This window comes from Scylla paramamosain, chromosome 31 (genome assembly GCF_035594125.1).
Source record: "Scylla paramamosain isolate STU-SP2022 chromosome 31, ASM3559412v1, whole genome shotgun sequence".
Lineage (NCBI taxonomy): Eukaryota > Metazoa > Arthropoda > Malacostraca > Decapoda > Portunidae > Scylla > Scylla paramamosain.
The window spans coordinates 3,878,807-3,894,665 of NC_087181.1; the positions used below are offsets into that span (position 1 = coordinate 3,878,807).

Genomic DNA, 15,859 nt, shown 5'->3' on the forward strand with positions numbered 1-15,859 from the left:
ATGTGTTATTAGGTGCTTGTAGTTTTGTGTGGAGGAAGAGAGTTGTCTTTAGAGGGCAGACTGTGACTGGCTCCTTGTGTTGTAAGACACAAAGGGAAACGTTTAGTGAGGTCATGGCTGGATTTAACGATAAGTTCACAGCACCCCCTGAACAGTGCTTTAGACCTCACTGGGAGTAATTATCGTTTCGGCAGGTGTCTACTGCCTCCTCCTATTAATAGAGAAGGGGTTTCCGTAGTAGTCTGCCAGTAAGTATGGTGTGTGTAAGTATATATATATATATATATATATATATATATATATATATATATATATATATATATATATATATATATATATATATATATATATATATATATATATATACTTTTTTTTTTTTATATGTAGGAAGGACACTGGCCAAGGGCAACAAAAATCTAATAAAAAAAATGCCCACTGAAATGCCAGTCCCATAAAAGGGTCAAAGCAGTGGTCAAAAATTGGTGGATAAGTGTCTTAAAACCTCCCTCTTGAAGGATTCAAGTCATAGGAAGGTGGAAATACAGAAGCAGGCAGGCAGTTCCAGAGTTTACCAGAGAAAGGGATGAATGATTGAGAATACTGGTTAACTCTTGCGTTAGAGAGGTGGACAGAATAGGGGTGAGAGAAAGAAGAAAGTCTTGTGCAGCGAGGCCGCGGAAGTAGGGGAGGCATGCAGTTAGCAAGATCAGAAGAGCAGTTAGCATGAAAATAGCGGTAGAAGACGGCTAGATATGCAACATTGCGGCGGTGAGAGAGAGGCTGAAGACAGTCAGTTAGAGGAGAGGAGTTGATGAGACGAAAAGCTTTTGATTCCACCCTGTCTAGAAGAGCAGTATGAGTGGAACCCCCCCAGACATGTGAAGCATACTCCATACATGGACGAATAAGGCCCTTGTACAAAGTTAGCAGCTGGGGGGGTGAGAAAAACTGGCGGAGACGTCTCAGAACACCTAACTTCATAGAAGCTGTTTTAGCTAGAGATGAGATGTGAAGTTTCCAGTTCAGATTATAAGTAAAGGACAGACCGAGGATGTTCAGTGTAGAAGAGAGGGACAGTTGAGTGTCATTGAAGAAGAGGGGATAGTTGTCTGGAAGGTTGTGTTGAGTTGATAGATGGAGGAATTGAGTTTTTGAGGCATTGAACAATACCAAGTTTGCTCTGCCCCAATCAGAAATTTTAGAAAGATCAGAAGTCAGGCGTTCTGTGGCTTCCCTGCGTGATATGTTTACCTCCTGAAGGGTTGGACGTCTATGAAAAGACGTGGAAAAGTGCAGGGTGGTATCATCAGCGTAGGAGTGGATAGGACAAGAAGTTTGGTTTAGAAGATCATTAATGAATAATAAGAAGAGAGTGGGTGACAGGACAGAACCCTGAGGAACACCACTGTTAATAGATTTAGGAGAAGAACAGTGACCGTCTACCACAGCAGCAATAGAACGGTCAGAAAGGTAACTTGAGATGAAGTTACAGAGAGAAGGATAGAAACCGTAGGAGGGTAATTTGGAAATCAAAGCTTTGTGCCAGACTCTATCAAAAGCTTTTGATATGTCCAAGGCAACAGCAAAAGTTTCACCAAAATCTCTAAAAGAGGATGACCGCCCATACTGGCGATAAGATAGAAGGTTGTGAAGTGATAGATGTTTAAGAATCTTCCTGTTGAGGATAGATTCAAAAACTTTAGATAGGCAGGAAATTAAAGCAATAGGACGGTAGTTTGAGGGATTAGAACGGTCACCCTTTTTAGGAACAGGTTGAATGTAGGCAAACTTCCAGCAAGAAGGAAAGGTGGATGTTGACAGGCAGAGCTGAAAGAGTTTGACTAGGCAAGGTGCAAGCACGGAGGCACAGTTTCGGAGAACAATAGGAGAGACCCCATCAGGTCCATAAGCCTTCCGAGGGTTTAGACCAGCGAGGGCATGTAAAACATCATTGCGAAGAATTTTAATAGGTGGCATGAAGTAGTCAGAGGGTGGAGGAGAGGAAGGAACAAGCCCAGAATCGTCCAAGGTAGAGTTTTTAGCAAAGGTTTGAGCAAAGAGTTCAGCTTTAGAAATAGATGTGATAGCAGTGGTGCCATCTGGTTGAAGTAGAGGAGGGAAAGAAGAAGCAATGCAAGTATATGCAAGTAAGTATGGTAGTGAATTACACACCATGCCCAGGGAAGCGTCTCTTCGGCTGTACAAGTGTACAAGTTGAGTTTTGTGCACGCTGAGCGGTGACTGACCTTTCTCTGTGTTCGTGGGCACTCTTTCGTTTCGTAATAGTTTCTTGCGTCTTTTGTTAAGGTCCCTGTTTGTTTTAAATGCTACTGCGGGATGAGGTAATTCAGCTACAGAGGCAGTGGTTGGTCTATGGCAACAGAGGCTCTAAAATCAAACTCCAGACATCTTCGCACATGTAAACAAAGTGATGATTGGTACTACACCACAAAACAACTCTTTCTTTCAAGGTAACAATATATAATAGGTCATACCGGTAATTCACATAGAATGACACCAGTCAGGAAGAATTTGTCTAAATGACCATGCACCATGCAGTGCATGTACCAAAAACACGCGGTCGGTTACACGCCGACCCCGGTGACACGAGCAAGCTTCACTGCGTTCTTTACAGTGTGATGCCGTTACTCCTTGAGGTAAGACACTTTCATACAATTAAAATTGCACCTATCTTTTAAAATTCTTATGAACAAACTTTATTACCCCTGTAGTCTCTCAGTCACTGCCCACGCCTTACGCCAGGTACATGTTTACATCTCACAACAAGATTGGTAAGTAAGATACTAGCAAATATTAAAGTTTTTAAATGCAAAATTTTGGGATCTAATAATGATCTAAATGCATGTGAGAGTCTTCAAATATCAGGTGAAACCCTTCACTTCATATTCAGAGCTTAAATGCGCTCAATTATCTTTTTTCTTTTTTTTCATTTCAATGTCTGCCAAAACTAGGTGCATCTTATGAGCCCATGCGTCTTATGAGCATCAAATACAGTACGTAGCTAACCACGTAGTAAACTTTACTTCCTCCCCAAGTTCTGACATGGCCTATTGCCCATGAGGCAGTAAACGATACTACTCGGTTTGAGGCTATAACACTCTGTTGGGGAGTGGTAGTACTGTCACAGTGGGTGGAAACCCAATGAGACTTCGATCATGTGTGTATTATTGTGTGTTCACTGTTTTTCCTAGACGTGGTTGTCGATTCTTTTACAGCTGTGGGTGTTAAGTGATGTTTGAAGCATTTCCCTTGTCTGTGTTTATATATATATATATATATATATATATATATATATATATATATATATATATATATATATATATATATATATATATATATATATATATATATATATATATATATTATGGGGCGTAATCAGAGAGAGAGAAAGGTTTAGAAGATGGGAAAAGGGGAGAGAGAGAGAGAGAGAGAGAGAGAGAGAGAGAGAGAGAGAGAGAGAGAGAGAGAGAGAGGATAGCAGGAACGAAGATACAAAATGTACAATAACTACATGGCTGACCACTTCAGATGTAAAATTCCCCGCGCAAAGTTGCTCTCCTTCCCCAATTAATTTTTCTCATTTCTTATTGTCATTTCAATTCGAGCCTCACATATTGTCAAATGGGGGAGTTTTCCTTGCTTATGAAGTAATTAATATGCATCCAGACCTAATAGTTCAATCACAATTATTTTCCGAAGATACTCATTTTATGTATACCAGTTAGCAGCCTGCTATGTGTTGAGTGCGGGGCAAGCAGGCGTGGGTGGGCTGTAACCCTTTACACACCTTATCAGTGAACATTAAGGTATTTTAGTACGTATACAGAAACAGCTCACCCTCCCATTCTCAGCAATAAAAACACATTCACACACACATGATCATACATTTTCGAAGAAGGATTTTAATATATAAAATAAAGCTGACGCACATACAGACACTAAAATGACAAAAGCTATTTATATTTAACATCTGAAACCTGAATCAAATAACCAACAGTCATCATCACAATTCTATCTTTTATAAACTCTGCTTGTAGCTTTGGGGATACGGGTTCATAACTAAGGTAGTTCCCACACCGCCACTGTTTGTCAAGCGAGAGCACACAAGGTTTGTGCATAGCTTTATACCTTTATTTTGCCTGATTTTTCGTCATGTAAAAGCTGTAATTGACAAGTTATTATGTCACAATGATTTTTGTTACTGCTTGCCTGCCTGTCCCTTTTGGTTGCTGTTGTGTTGTTAATTATGTTTTTTTTTTCTGTCGTATTTATTTTTATCAAAGTTTTTTAGCCTGATGATGCATTCTTTGAAGGTGAAACGTTGCAATAAATGAGGAAGGAAGTCTGGTGTATTCCTGTTCACCTCATCTATAACTTGAAATCTGTTCTAATATATATATATATATATATATATATATATATATATATATATATATATATATATATATATATATATATATATATATATATATATATATATATATATATATACACACACACACACACACACACACACACACACACACACACACACACACACACACACACACACACACACACACACACACACACACACACACACACACACACACACACACACACATATTCCAGGAGGAGGCAATAGGCACCTGCCAAAACGATAATTAATCCCAATGAGGTCTACAACACTGGATTAGGGGATGCTGTGAACCTACCATTAAACCCAGCTGTGACCTCACTAGTCACTAGTCACTACTCACACACCTTTCTCTCAGAATTTAAAATTATCAAGGCAACTTCTACACCAGCCCAAGAGTCCCCATCTGGGGAGGAGACCACAAATGTTCCCAGGTCGGACTGCTCTTCTGGCATCGACCCTAAATGCCCTGACATCCCCATCAACTTTTTCTTCACCAACTTCTGCAACATTCAGGGTCTTAGATCTAATTTTCAGTCTGTAGAACACTACCTCTCCTCTACTAAACCTCATCTTTTTTCCTCATAGAAACACAGGTGTCTGAGGCAACTGACAGTAGCTCCTATTTTGTTCCTTCCTACTTTCTCTATCCTCATTTTCAATCCAAAGCTGGATATTGCGTTTATGTGCGCAATGACTTACCCTGCTCTCGTGCTCATGCTTTTTTAATTTTCCGAGTTTTCCACCATCTGGCTATGACTACAGAAACAGTTAGCTTAAGCTAAATTTATTTGTCCTGTATACCTCTCACCTAACTCCTCTATGAGAATTTTTTTGACAACTTAACTTCTGAAGTAGAGTACATTCTGACTCTCTTCCCTTTTGCGGAGATAGCCATTCTTGGAGACTTCAAAGTTCACCACCAGCTTTGGCTTTCCTCTCCCTTCACTGACCATCCTGGGGAACTAGCTTTTAACTTTCCTATTCTCCATGATCTAGAGCAATTAGTGCATCACCTTACTCGTATTTCTGACCATCTTGGAGATAACTTTTCTTTTTCTTTTCCTAACCTCTAATCCTTCTGCTTATGCTGTTACCCTATCTTCTCCATTGGGCTCCTTCGATCACTGTATCTTATTCTGTATCTTGTCCTGTCACTCCAATCCCTCCTCAGGATTCCCCTAAGTGGAGGTGCCTCTGGCGTTTTGCCTTTGCTATGGTCTGACTATTTTTAATTAAGCATTTAGATGTTGTCCTTTCTGGGGATTCCTTGGCTTGTGGCACTGCAAAACCCTCTACTGGGCCAATTATCAGATTAGATCCTATGTGTTGCTGATAACCTCTCCCATATCTAGAAATGTCTAGCCCTTCCTTAAATTTATGCAGGGTTTTAGCATTGATAACTTTTGCATCCAGTGCATTCCACACATCAATACACCATTGTGGGAAGTTGAACTTTACACCCCTGCTACTGTAGCTTTTTTTCAGTTTCTTTCCACATCCTTTAGTGAATTGGTATCCCAAATTAAGTTTTCATTGTCAATTTTTTCTAATCCTTTTGTAACTCTATACACTGTTATTAAATCTCCTCTTTCCCTCTTTCGGTTCCAAAGATGTCAATTTTAATGCCTTTAGTTTCTCTTTGTATGATAGTTCCCTTAAATTGGAAGGAAGTTTTGAGGTTGCTCTTTGAATTCTTTCTAATTTTCCTATGTGTTTTTTCAAGTTTGGAGACCATACCAGGGATGCATACTCCAATCTTGGCCTTATTAGAGTTGTAATAAATTTCTTAGTCATTTCTCCATCTATATAATTGAAAGCTGCCTTGATGTTTCTTAACAGGTTTCAGCTGTGACTTTATTTATGTGCTTTTCTAGTGACAGGTTATCCACTGTGATTACCCTGAGATCTTTTTTTTTTTTTTTTTTTTGGTACACTCATTTCCCATTGTGTATATGCCTCTTGGTCTTCTCATGCTTTTCTCAAATTCTATGACACTGCGTTTCTTTATGTTAAATTTCATTTCCCATTTATGGGATCAATCCCGTATCCTTTCTGGATTTTGCTGTAGGGGCATGCAGCTGTCACCTTTCTCTATTTTTCTTAATAGTTTTGCATCATCAGCAAACAAACTCATATAGCTTTCTATTCCTTCCACCATATCATTTACATATATTGCAAACATGATTGGAGCTAACACAGATCCCTGTGGCACACTGCTATTAACTTGTTTCCAAGAGGATTTTTTCTCTTTTACTGTAGTTCTCATTTGTCTGTTACTTATAAAGTTTTTGAACTATCTCAGCATACCCCTTTTCAGCCCTCCTATTTCTTCTAGTTTTCACATTAATCTTTTATGTGGCACTTTGTCAAATGCCTTTTTTAGGTCTAAGTAAATGCAGTGTACTCATCCATCCCTTTTTTGTACAATGTCTATAACTCTTGGGTAGAAACTTATAAGGTTTGTAGTACAGGATCTTCCTTCTCTAAAGCCAAATTAAAGCTTGTCAGTATGTTGTTACCTTCTAGATACTTCATCTACCTTTCTTTTATAATCTTTTCACTTAGCAACCACACTGGTTAGGGACACTGGTCTGTAATTTAACAGATCTTCATAATTTCTGCCTTTAAATATTGACACAATGTCTGCCTTTTTCCAGTCATTGGGAACTACACCCTCTTTAAAGGAGATCGTAAGAACAGCATGGATTTTGTCAGGTTACTGGTCACTGCATTCTTTTAGTATTCAGTTTGACACTCCATCTGGCCCCTTAGCTTTTCTTTTTTCCAGTTTTTCCATTACCTTTTTTACCTCTTCCACAGACACTTCCATGGTGTGCATCCCGATTCCTTCTGTGTTTGTCATTTGCTCCACAAATTCACTTTTGAAGACTGACTGGAAACAATTGTTTATTATTTTGGTTATCTGTTCTTTATCTTCATAAATCACACCATCTATCTTCAGTTTACTTATTCCTTTCTTTTTTTTTAGTTTGCCATTTACATATCCATAGGACAATTTGGGATGGTCCTTACATTTCTCAACAATAACTTTCTCGTAATTTATTCTTTCTTTTTTATGAATGTTGCCATATGCATTCCTTTTATCTTTAGAAATTATCCAATGGTTGTGTCTTCTACTTTTCTGCTATCTATTCCATGGCTTATCTCTTTCAGCTTTTGCTTGTTCACATCTGTTGAACCACACTTGTCTTGCCTGTTTTGTTGCCCATTTTATTGGCAGTAGAAAGCCAGATGCTGAGAAGCTTGAAATTGATACCCGTATTTAATAAGAAGGTGACAGAATGGTTTCAGAGATTTAAGATGAACACTGAATTTGACTGACCTCTGAAGAGATGGATTGCCTTGGTGGCTAATATGTTGAAGGACAAGGATTGTCTATGATAGGAAGGAAGTCTATGATAGGATGTTATTTGAGGACAGGGTTGGCACTAAAAAAAATCCACCCCCAAAAAACAGCTTGTGTTTTTTTTTTTTTTTTTTGGTTTGAAAAAAAATTACATATCAAAATTTATTTCTATATCATATTGATAAATAAGGTCTATATATGTACATATACATAAAAAATGTAAAAGTAGTCAAGCCTAACCCATTAATTTCCTGTATAGTACAAGTTAACACAGGCTTTGTCCAACCAGACCAACCTGTATCAGCATGACCTAAACAAATGTCTGTTCTTCATTAATAGAAAGTGTTAAAATCTTTCAAGATCTAACTCCCCGTGTGACTTCTGGTATCTATCTAAAAACATCTCCAATAACTTTTCTTCTTCATCTTTCCCTCCTTTATTTCAACCTGATGCCAACACTACCATCCCATCTATTTCTAAAACTCTTTACTCAAATCTTTTCTAAAAACTCTACCTTGGATGATTCAGGGCTTGTTCTTCCCCCTCCTCCACCCTCTGACTACTTCATGCTATCCATCGAGATCCTTGGCAGTGATGTTTTCCATGCCCTTGCTGGACTGATCCCTCGGAAGGCTTATGGACTTGATGGCGTCCCTCCTATTGTCTTCTGAAACTGTGCCTCTGTGCTTGCACCTTGCATAGTCAAACTCTTCCAACTCTGTGAGTCTGGCACAAAGCTTTCATTTCCAAACCATCCTTCTACCATTTCTATCCTTCTCTCTGTGACTTCATCCCATGTTTCCTTTCTGACCGTTCTTTTGCTGCTGTGGTAGAGGGTCACTGTTCTCCTAAATCTGTTAACAGTGATGTTCCTCAGGGAACATCACTGTCCTGTCACCTACTCTTTTTTTTATTATTCATTAGTGATCTTCTAAACCAAACTTCTTATCCCATCCATTCCTACACTGATGATACCACCCTGCACTTTTCACATCTTTTCGTAGATGTCTAACTCTCCAGGAAGTAAACAGTTCTTGCAGGGAAGCCACAGAATGCCTGAAATCTGGTCTCTCTAAAATTCCTGATTGGGTAGAGCAAACTCAGTATTGTTCAATGCCTTAAAAACTCAATTCTTCCATCTATCAACTTGACACAACCTTCCAGACAACTATCCCCTCTTCTTCAATTACACGTAACAGTCCCCTTCTTCTACACTGAACATCCTTGGTCTGTCCTTTACTTATAATCTAAACTGGAAACTTCACATCTCATCTTTAGCTAAAACATCTTTTGTGAAGTTAGGTGTTCTGAGTTGTTTCCACCAGTCCCCCCCCCACACAGCTGCTAACTCTGGACAGGGATCTTATCTGTCCATGTATGGAGTATGCTTCACATGTCTAGGGGAGTTCCATTCCTACTGCTCTTCTAGACAGGGTAGAATCAAAAGCATTTTGTCTTATCAACTCCTCTAAATGTCTGTCTTCAGCCTCTCTCTCATCACTGCAGGGTTGCATCTCTTGCTATTTTCTATTGCTATTTTCATAACAACTGCTCTTCTGATCTTGCTAACTGCATGCCTCCCCTCCTCCCATGGCCTTGCTGCACAAGACTTTCTTCTTTCTCTCACCCCTATTCTGTCCACCTCTCTAATGCAAAAGTTAACCAGTATTCTCAATCGGAAATCCCTTTTTCTTGTAAACTTTGGAACTTCCTGCCTGCTTCTGTATTTCTACCTTCTTATGATTTGAACTCTTTGAAGAGGGAGGTTTCAAGACACTTATCCTGTAATTTCTGACTACTGCTTTTGCCTATTCGGGGACCAGCACCTCAGTGAACCTTTATTTTTTTTATTATATTTTTGTTGCTCTTGGCTGGTGCCCCTCCTACATGAAAAAATAAAAATAACTTCAAACCTTTTATTTCACTCTATATTACTTTTTAATTGCTTATTTAAACTAATTTACATATAAATGAGGAATAAACAAAAATAAAACCCCCAAAAATCCAATAAAACCCCCCAAAAAAACAATGGACTGAGTTTTTTTAAACCCGTTTTTTCCAAGCCTGGTTGAGGATTTAGAGGACTATGAAGAGTTCAAGGCTGACATCCTGAGAGCTTTTGAGCTGTGACCAAAGGCTTATAGGATGCAGTTCTGTGGAGGGAAGAAAAGGCCAAGTGATTCCTACCTTGAGTTTGCTTGCTACCACAAGGGAGATGTATGAAAAATGGACTGCCAATGACCAGGCCACCTCCTACTGTGAATTAAAAGAGCTCTTGGTAATGGAGCAGTTTGTAAACATGACTAAGAAAAAAGTGGTACTGCTGCTCCAAGAAGAGATTTAAGACCTTTAAGGATGCAGCTATTTGGGGGTGATGACCATATGTTGGCACACTGGCCGGTGCCATGTTGGGTTGATGGTACGTCTGGCCGGCCTGTCTGGTGGTGCAACTGGCACCAGTTTGTCTGGAAGTCCATGTTTTACTAGTGGTCTTGGAAAGAAGTTGGGGTGAGTCAACCCTGTAAGTAATAAGTCTCCACCCAGCCCTCAACGGAGACAGACTGGGAGCATGCAACACAGCACTCACAGATATAGTTCCCAGCCAATGTGTCATTACTGTAGAAACACTGAATACTTTAAATTTAATTGTCCCAAGTTAGTTACAGCTGCAGCTTCCAAGATCCCCCAGAAGCTGATGGCCTTGATAGTGTCTCATGGCTGTGACCAGGAGAGTGAGGAGGTCCAGCTGGTATTTGGTTGTGGGGGTATAAAGGCTGTCCCCTCATCTGTTGTTACCTTGTTGCCTGTGAGGTCTGGTTTGGACTGGTGTCATCCATTCTTATGTTGGGGCATGATTGAGATTGATGGGGTTGAATACCCTGTCACTGTTTTGAGAGACAGCGGCACAGCAGTCACTGTGAAGGAATGTGACTGGGAGGTGAGTTGCCTCTGACAAGCTTGTGTGGTGCTGGGGGACTGGTGTCATAGAAAGCTTCACCATGAGGAAGATGAGGCTGTTGTGCCCGCTAGTGACTGCATTAGTGTGGAGTGACTGTAGCATTAGTGGAGGGTCTGCCAGTGTCTAGTGTTGATTTCCTTTTAGGGAATGACCTGGCAGGAGGGAAAGTTTGTGTGCAGTCTTTATCTGTGGATGCCAGCCTGGGTGTGGAAACTGTTGATGTATCTGACTATGCTTGTTCTGTTACTCACCTTAAGGTGAGGTGAGCATGCAGGCATCAGGTACTTGCAGGTTTTGTGACTCCTGAGGTCAACTGCAACAAGGTAGGGATGCCACAAAAGAAGTGCAGTATTTGTATTGATGCTGCAGTGGAAGCAGAGTGCCCAGATACCTTTCCTGCTGCTGGTGAGGGTCTGAGTGAGTCAGTGTTGGACTTGTGTTTGAGTCAGTATGCTGGGGCTGACTGCAGAAGCGCAGAGCCACTGCAGAAGGCACCTGACTTTGGTGAAAGTGTTGCCGAGGGTGAGGCTGGAGTGATGGACTTAGATTGTTTGTTTGATGGTTTGTCTCACCCTGTGGAGCCTCTCAGAGGTGATGCTCAAGCTGAGTTGTCACCTGGAGTTGAGGCTGTGGTCACTGGTACTTAGTCTGCACTCCAGTCTGTTGTGTCTGGTATGTTAGGGGTTGCTGCCAAAGGCAGGGAGACTCCTGACTCTGCTGTGGAGGTGGGAATTTTCTTCTCTGTGGAGTGTACTGGAGGTCAGGAGAAGGCTGCTCCTGTGCCAGCACCAGACATGTTGTGTGTTTGCTCACATAGTGAGCCACCTGTGTTGACAGCTGCTGCTACAGCTGTTAGCATACCCACAGAGAGTTCTGCCCCTCGGGTATGTGTTGACTCATTACTGGCCAAGACAGGAGTGGCTGGTAAGGAAGTATTTACAGGTGTTAGCAATATTTTGAGTAGTCAGTGGAGAAAGGAGGACAGAGGTTGCTCTATTTTGTTCTGCCATCCACAGTCAAGGAGGCACGGGTGCTAATAGCATGTATTGGCCTGGTGTTTGGCCATTTTGGAGTCAGGTTGACTCAGGAGCAGTTGAGGTGGTTTTGGTGGTTGGGTGTGGCCATGTTTGTTGGGTGTAACTGCGTGGATCAGGCTGGCAAGCCTGATGGCCTTCTCCCCTGTGTTATGTTGAGTGTTGTTTCCCCTAGTGTGAGGATTGTGAGTGATGTTGCTTGACCAATTCCTCCCTGGGAGAGATGATGAGGTAGTTGGCATGAGCATTGTGGTACCACATTGAGGGGCAGCAATGAGTGAGGCTGCTTGTTTTAGTGTGTTGCTTGCTGCTCAGGAAGCACCCTCAGTGCTGTTCAGGCCTTCATTTGGTGGCATTGTTGGTGCTGATTGCCAGGTGCTGGTCTCAAGTAGGGTAGTGTTTGATGATGGATGTCTGCTACCTCAAAGCAACAAGGTATTGGGTTTGATGAGAAATGACTGCACACAGAAGTAGTTGTTGGGACCAGTGGGACTGGCCCAGGGGCACGCTGGCCAGGCTCATGTTGGAGCTGGTGTTTGTTGTATTGTGTTGGCCATATGTATGAGTTTGACTCCAAGTGCAGGAATGGATGTGCTGCATCCTGGAAAGGAGCAGCTATCAGCTCACTGAAGCAATTTCTGTGTCATGAAGTGGCCAGCAGGAGGAATGTGTGATAGTATAGCTGTACCTGAACAGTGAGAAGCAGGCTTGGTTATGTCTCCCCCCAGAAGGCACCTCTTGTTTTTGCTGAGGAAGTAGCATTTTTATTTTGTCAGTTTTATGGGTGTGGCATGGAGGCTCAACAGAATGAGGAGTGGGTAAACAGGATTGAGGCTGTGGGCAGTGAAAGCCTGGAGGAGAGAGTAGTGTGTTCTCTGGTGAGGAGACTTGATGGGACCAGCAAGTTGAATGTGTTTGGCTGCCCAGAGGGGAGGTTTGTTTGTCCAAGAAGGGTATTGCCTGGTGGTACTGTGACAATGCACCAGGAGGCTATGGTCCCTGATGGGCTCAATGAGTGTTGCAAGGGCACAGGGATGTCATTGTTTGGTGACTCTGATGTTTGTACAGTGTGGAGAAGATACAGGAGTAGACTGTGTAGCAGAGGGAGCAGGAGAGGTAAGAGTAGATGGAAAAGTGGTGAAGGCAGAGGAAAGAGAAGATGATGGAGATAGAGGAAGAAAGATGAGTCATGGGAGCAGTTGGGGCAGCTGTAGCTGCAGGAGAAGAGATATAGAAATTATATCCTACAAGGAAAAGCCTGCACACCGATGTAGCTGGGGAGATCACAGGTCCTGGTGGAGAGCCAGAGACAGGTCTCAGAGGAGGAGGAGAAAGAAATGGCAGTTTGAGTATGGAGGGCCCAGGTGGAGCCCTGTTGTTGTTACTTTTGATAATTGTTCATACTGATGTTTTTGTAGCTTCCATATTGTGATTTGTGCATGCCTCTATTTTGACTCTGATGTAAATTGCCCCTGTTAGTCATGTGTTGAGTTTGAATTTTTTGTCTTCCAAAATTTTGATAAGCATTGTATTTCCAAAAATTTTTGTTTATGGGAGGACATGTTATGTGGGGCATAAGCATCAAAGAGAAGAAAGATGAAAGGAGGTGAGGATGGTGGGTGTAGAAAGAGAGAGAGAGAGAGAGAGAGAGAGAGAGAGAGAGAGAGAGAGAGAGAGAGAGAGAGAGAGAGAGAGAGAGAGAGAGAGAGAGAATGGGAGCTGATGATGGGTCCACAGGTCATCCCCACCTAGTTGGGTAGGCTACCAGATTTATTTTTATTTTCCGCTTTCCTTTTTGAGCACCATGTTGAAGTGCTATCATTTGAAAGAAAATAAAGTACAGAACAACATAATACAGTTAGATTGACACTAGTCTCTTTGGGGAGGTAAAGCAAGCAGGATTATTGAGATGACTTTGTAACCTGCAGCTCGCAGTGAGTCTGTGGCAGGTATGTGTGTGTTACCATCCCGCCCCCTTCTCTGTATCCCCCCTTTCTTCTTTGTCATATGACTTACCCCCACCTCTGAGAATCGTGCAGATGGAATAGCATCCCTTAGTCATTGTATGGTAAGGACATGTGAGTTGGGGCAAGGCAAGTCTTGGAAACTTAGTGTGATTTACATTTATAGGGCGATTATTCATATTGTATTATTTGTCTAGTATAGCATTAAGCTCCTGCTGGTGTTAGGTGAAAGATAGGTGTCTTTCATAACCTGCCTGTGATTGTAATGCCTTGTAAATAAAGAGATACTGCCATATGGCTCCTCGACAGTACAATCTATTGAGCATTTGGTGTGTTGGTGAGCAGTCAGTGGACCCTCCCCATTCTGTTTGTGGGCAGCTTGTTTGTGTATTCGTTGCTTTGTCACATGCTACTGTGTTCATATGCTGTTGTCAAGTGGGTGGACACAGAGGATTACCATATTTGATGGCATATAAGACACACAGGGATATTTTTTTTTATGTAGGACGGACACTGGCGAAGGGCAACAAAAATCCAATAATAAAAAAGCCCACTGAGATGCCAGTCCCAGAAAAGGGTCCAAAGCAGTACTAAAAAATTGAAGGATAAGTGTCTTGAAACCTCCCTCTTGAAGGAATTCAAGTCATAGGAACATGGAAATACAGAAGCAGGCAGGGAGTTCCAGTGTTTACCAGAGAAAGGGACGAATGACTGAGAATACTGGTTAACTCTTGCATTAGAGAGGTGGACAGAATAGGGGTGAGAGAAAGAAGAAAGTCTTGTGCAGTGAGGCTGCAGGAGGAGGGGAGGCATGCAGTTAGCAAGATCAGAAGAGCGGTTAGCATAAAAATTGTGGTAGAAAACAGCTAAAGATGCAACATTGCAGCGGTGAGAGAGAGACTGAAGACAGTCAGTTAGAGGAGAGGAGTTGATGAGACAAAAAGCTTTTGATTCCACCCTGTCTAGAAGAGTGGTATGAGTGGAACCTTCCCAGACTTGTGAAGCATACTCCATACATGGATGGATAAGGTCCTTGTACAGAGTTAGCAGCTGGAGGGTGAGAAAAATTAGCAGAGACATCTCAGAATGCCTAACTTCATAGAAGCTGTTTTAGCTAGAGATGTGATGTGATTATAAGGACAGACCGAGGATGTTCAGTGTAGAAGACGGGGATAGTTGAGTGCCATTGAAGAAGAGGGGATAGTTGTCTGGAAGGTTGTGTCGAGTTGATAGATGGAGGAATTGAGTTTTTGAGGCACTGAATAATACCAAGTTTGCTCTGCCCAATCAGAAATTTTAGAAAGATCAGAAGTAAGGCATTCTGTGGTTTCCCTGCATGAAATGTTTACTTTCTGAAGGGTTGGGTGTCTATGAAAAGACATGGAAAAGTACAGGGTGGTATCATCAGTGCAGGAGTGGATAGGACAAGAAGTTTGGTTTAGAAGGTCATTGATGAATAATAAGAGGAGAGTGGCTGATAGGACAGAGCCCTGAGGAACACCACTGTTAATAGATTTTAGGAGAAGAACAGTGACCATCTACCACAGCAGCAATAAAACAGTCAGAAAAGAAACTTGAGATGAAGTTATAGAGAGAATGATAGAAGCCGTAAGAGGGTAGTTTGGAAATCAAAGCTTTGTGCCAGACTCTATCAAAAGCTTTAGATATATCCAAGGCAACAGCAAAAGTTTCACCGAAATCTCTAAAACCAAGACTCGGTAAGGAAAGCCAGATCATCAGTAGAGCGGCCTTGACAGAACCCATACTGGCAATCAGATAGAAGGTTGTGAAGTGATAGATGTTTAAGAATCTTCCTGATGAGGATAGATCCAAAAACTTTAGAGAAATAAATCAATAGGACGGTAGTTTGTGGGACTAGAATGGTCACCCTTCTTAGGAACAGGCTGAATGTAGGCAAACTTCCAGCAAGAAAGAAAGGTAGATGTTGATAGACAGAGCTGAAAGAATTTGGCTTGACAAGGTGCAAGCATGGAGGCACGGTTTCGGAGAACAACAGGAGGGACCTCATCAGGTCCATAAGCCTTCCAAGGGTTCAGGCCAACAAGGGCATGGACAACATCATTGCAAAGAATTTTAATAGGTAGCATGAAGTAG

The 15,859-nt window shown here is 41.6% G+C and overlaps 1 protein-coding gene across 1 annotated transcript in view; it reads left to right on the forward strand.

Annotated features, from left to right (window-relative positions):
• Positions 1–2,746: 2,746 nt before the first annotated feature.
• The window catches only part of LOC135116393 (uncharacterized), a 63,529-nt gene continuing 50,416 nt past the window's right edge, over positions 2,747–15,859 (forward strand). Inside the window, exon 1 of the transcript XR_010276286.1 lies at positions 2,747–2,792. The gene's annotated coding sequence lies outside the window, so the exon portion shown is untranslated. The remainder of the gene's footprint in view (positions 2,793–15,859) is intronic.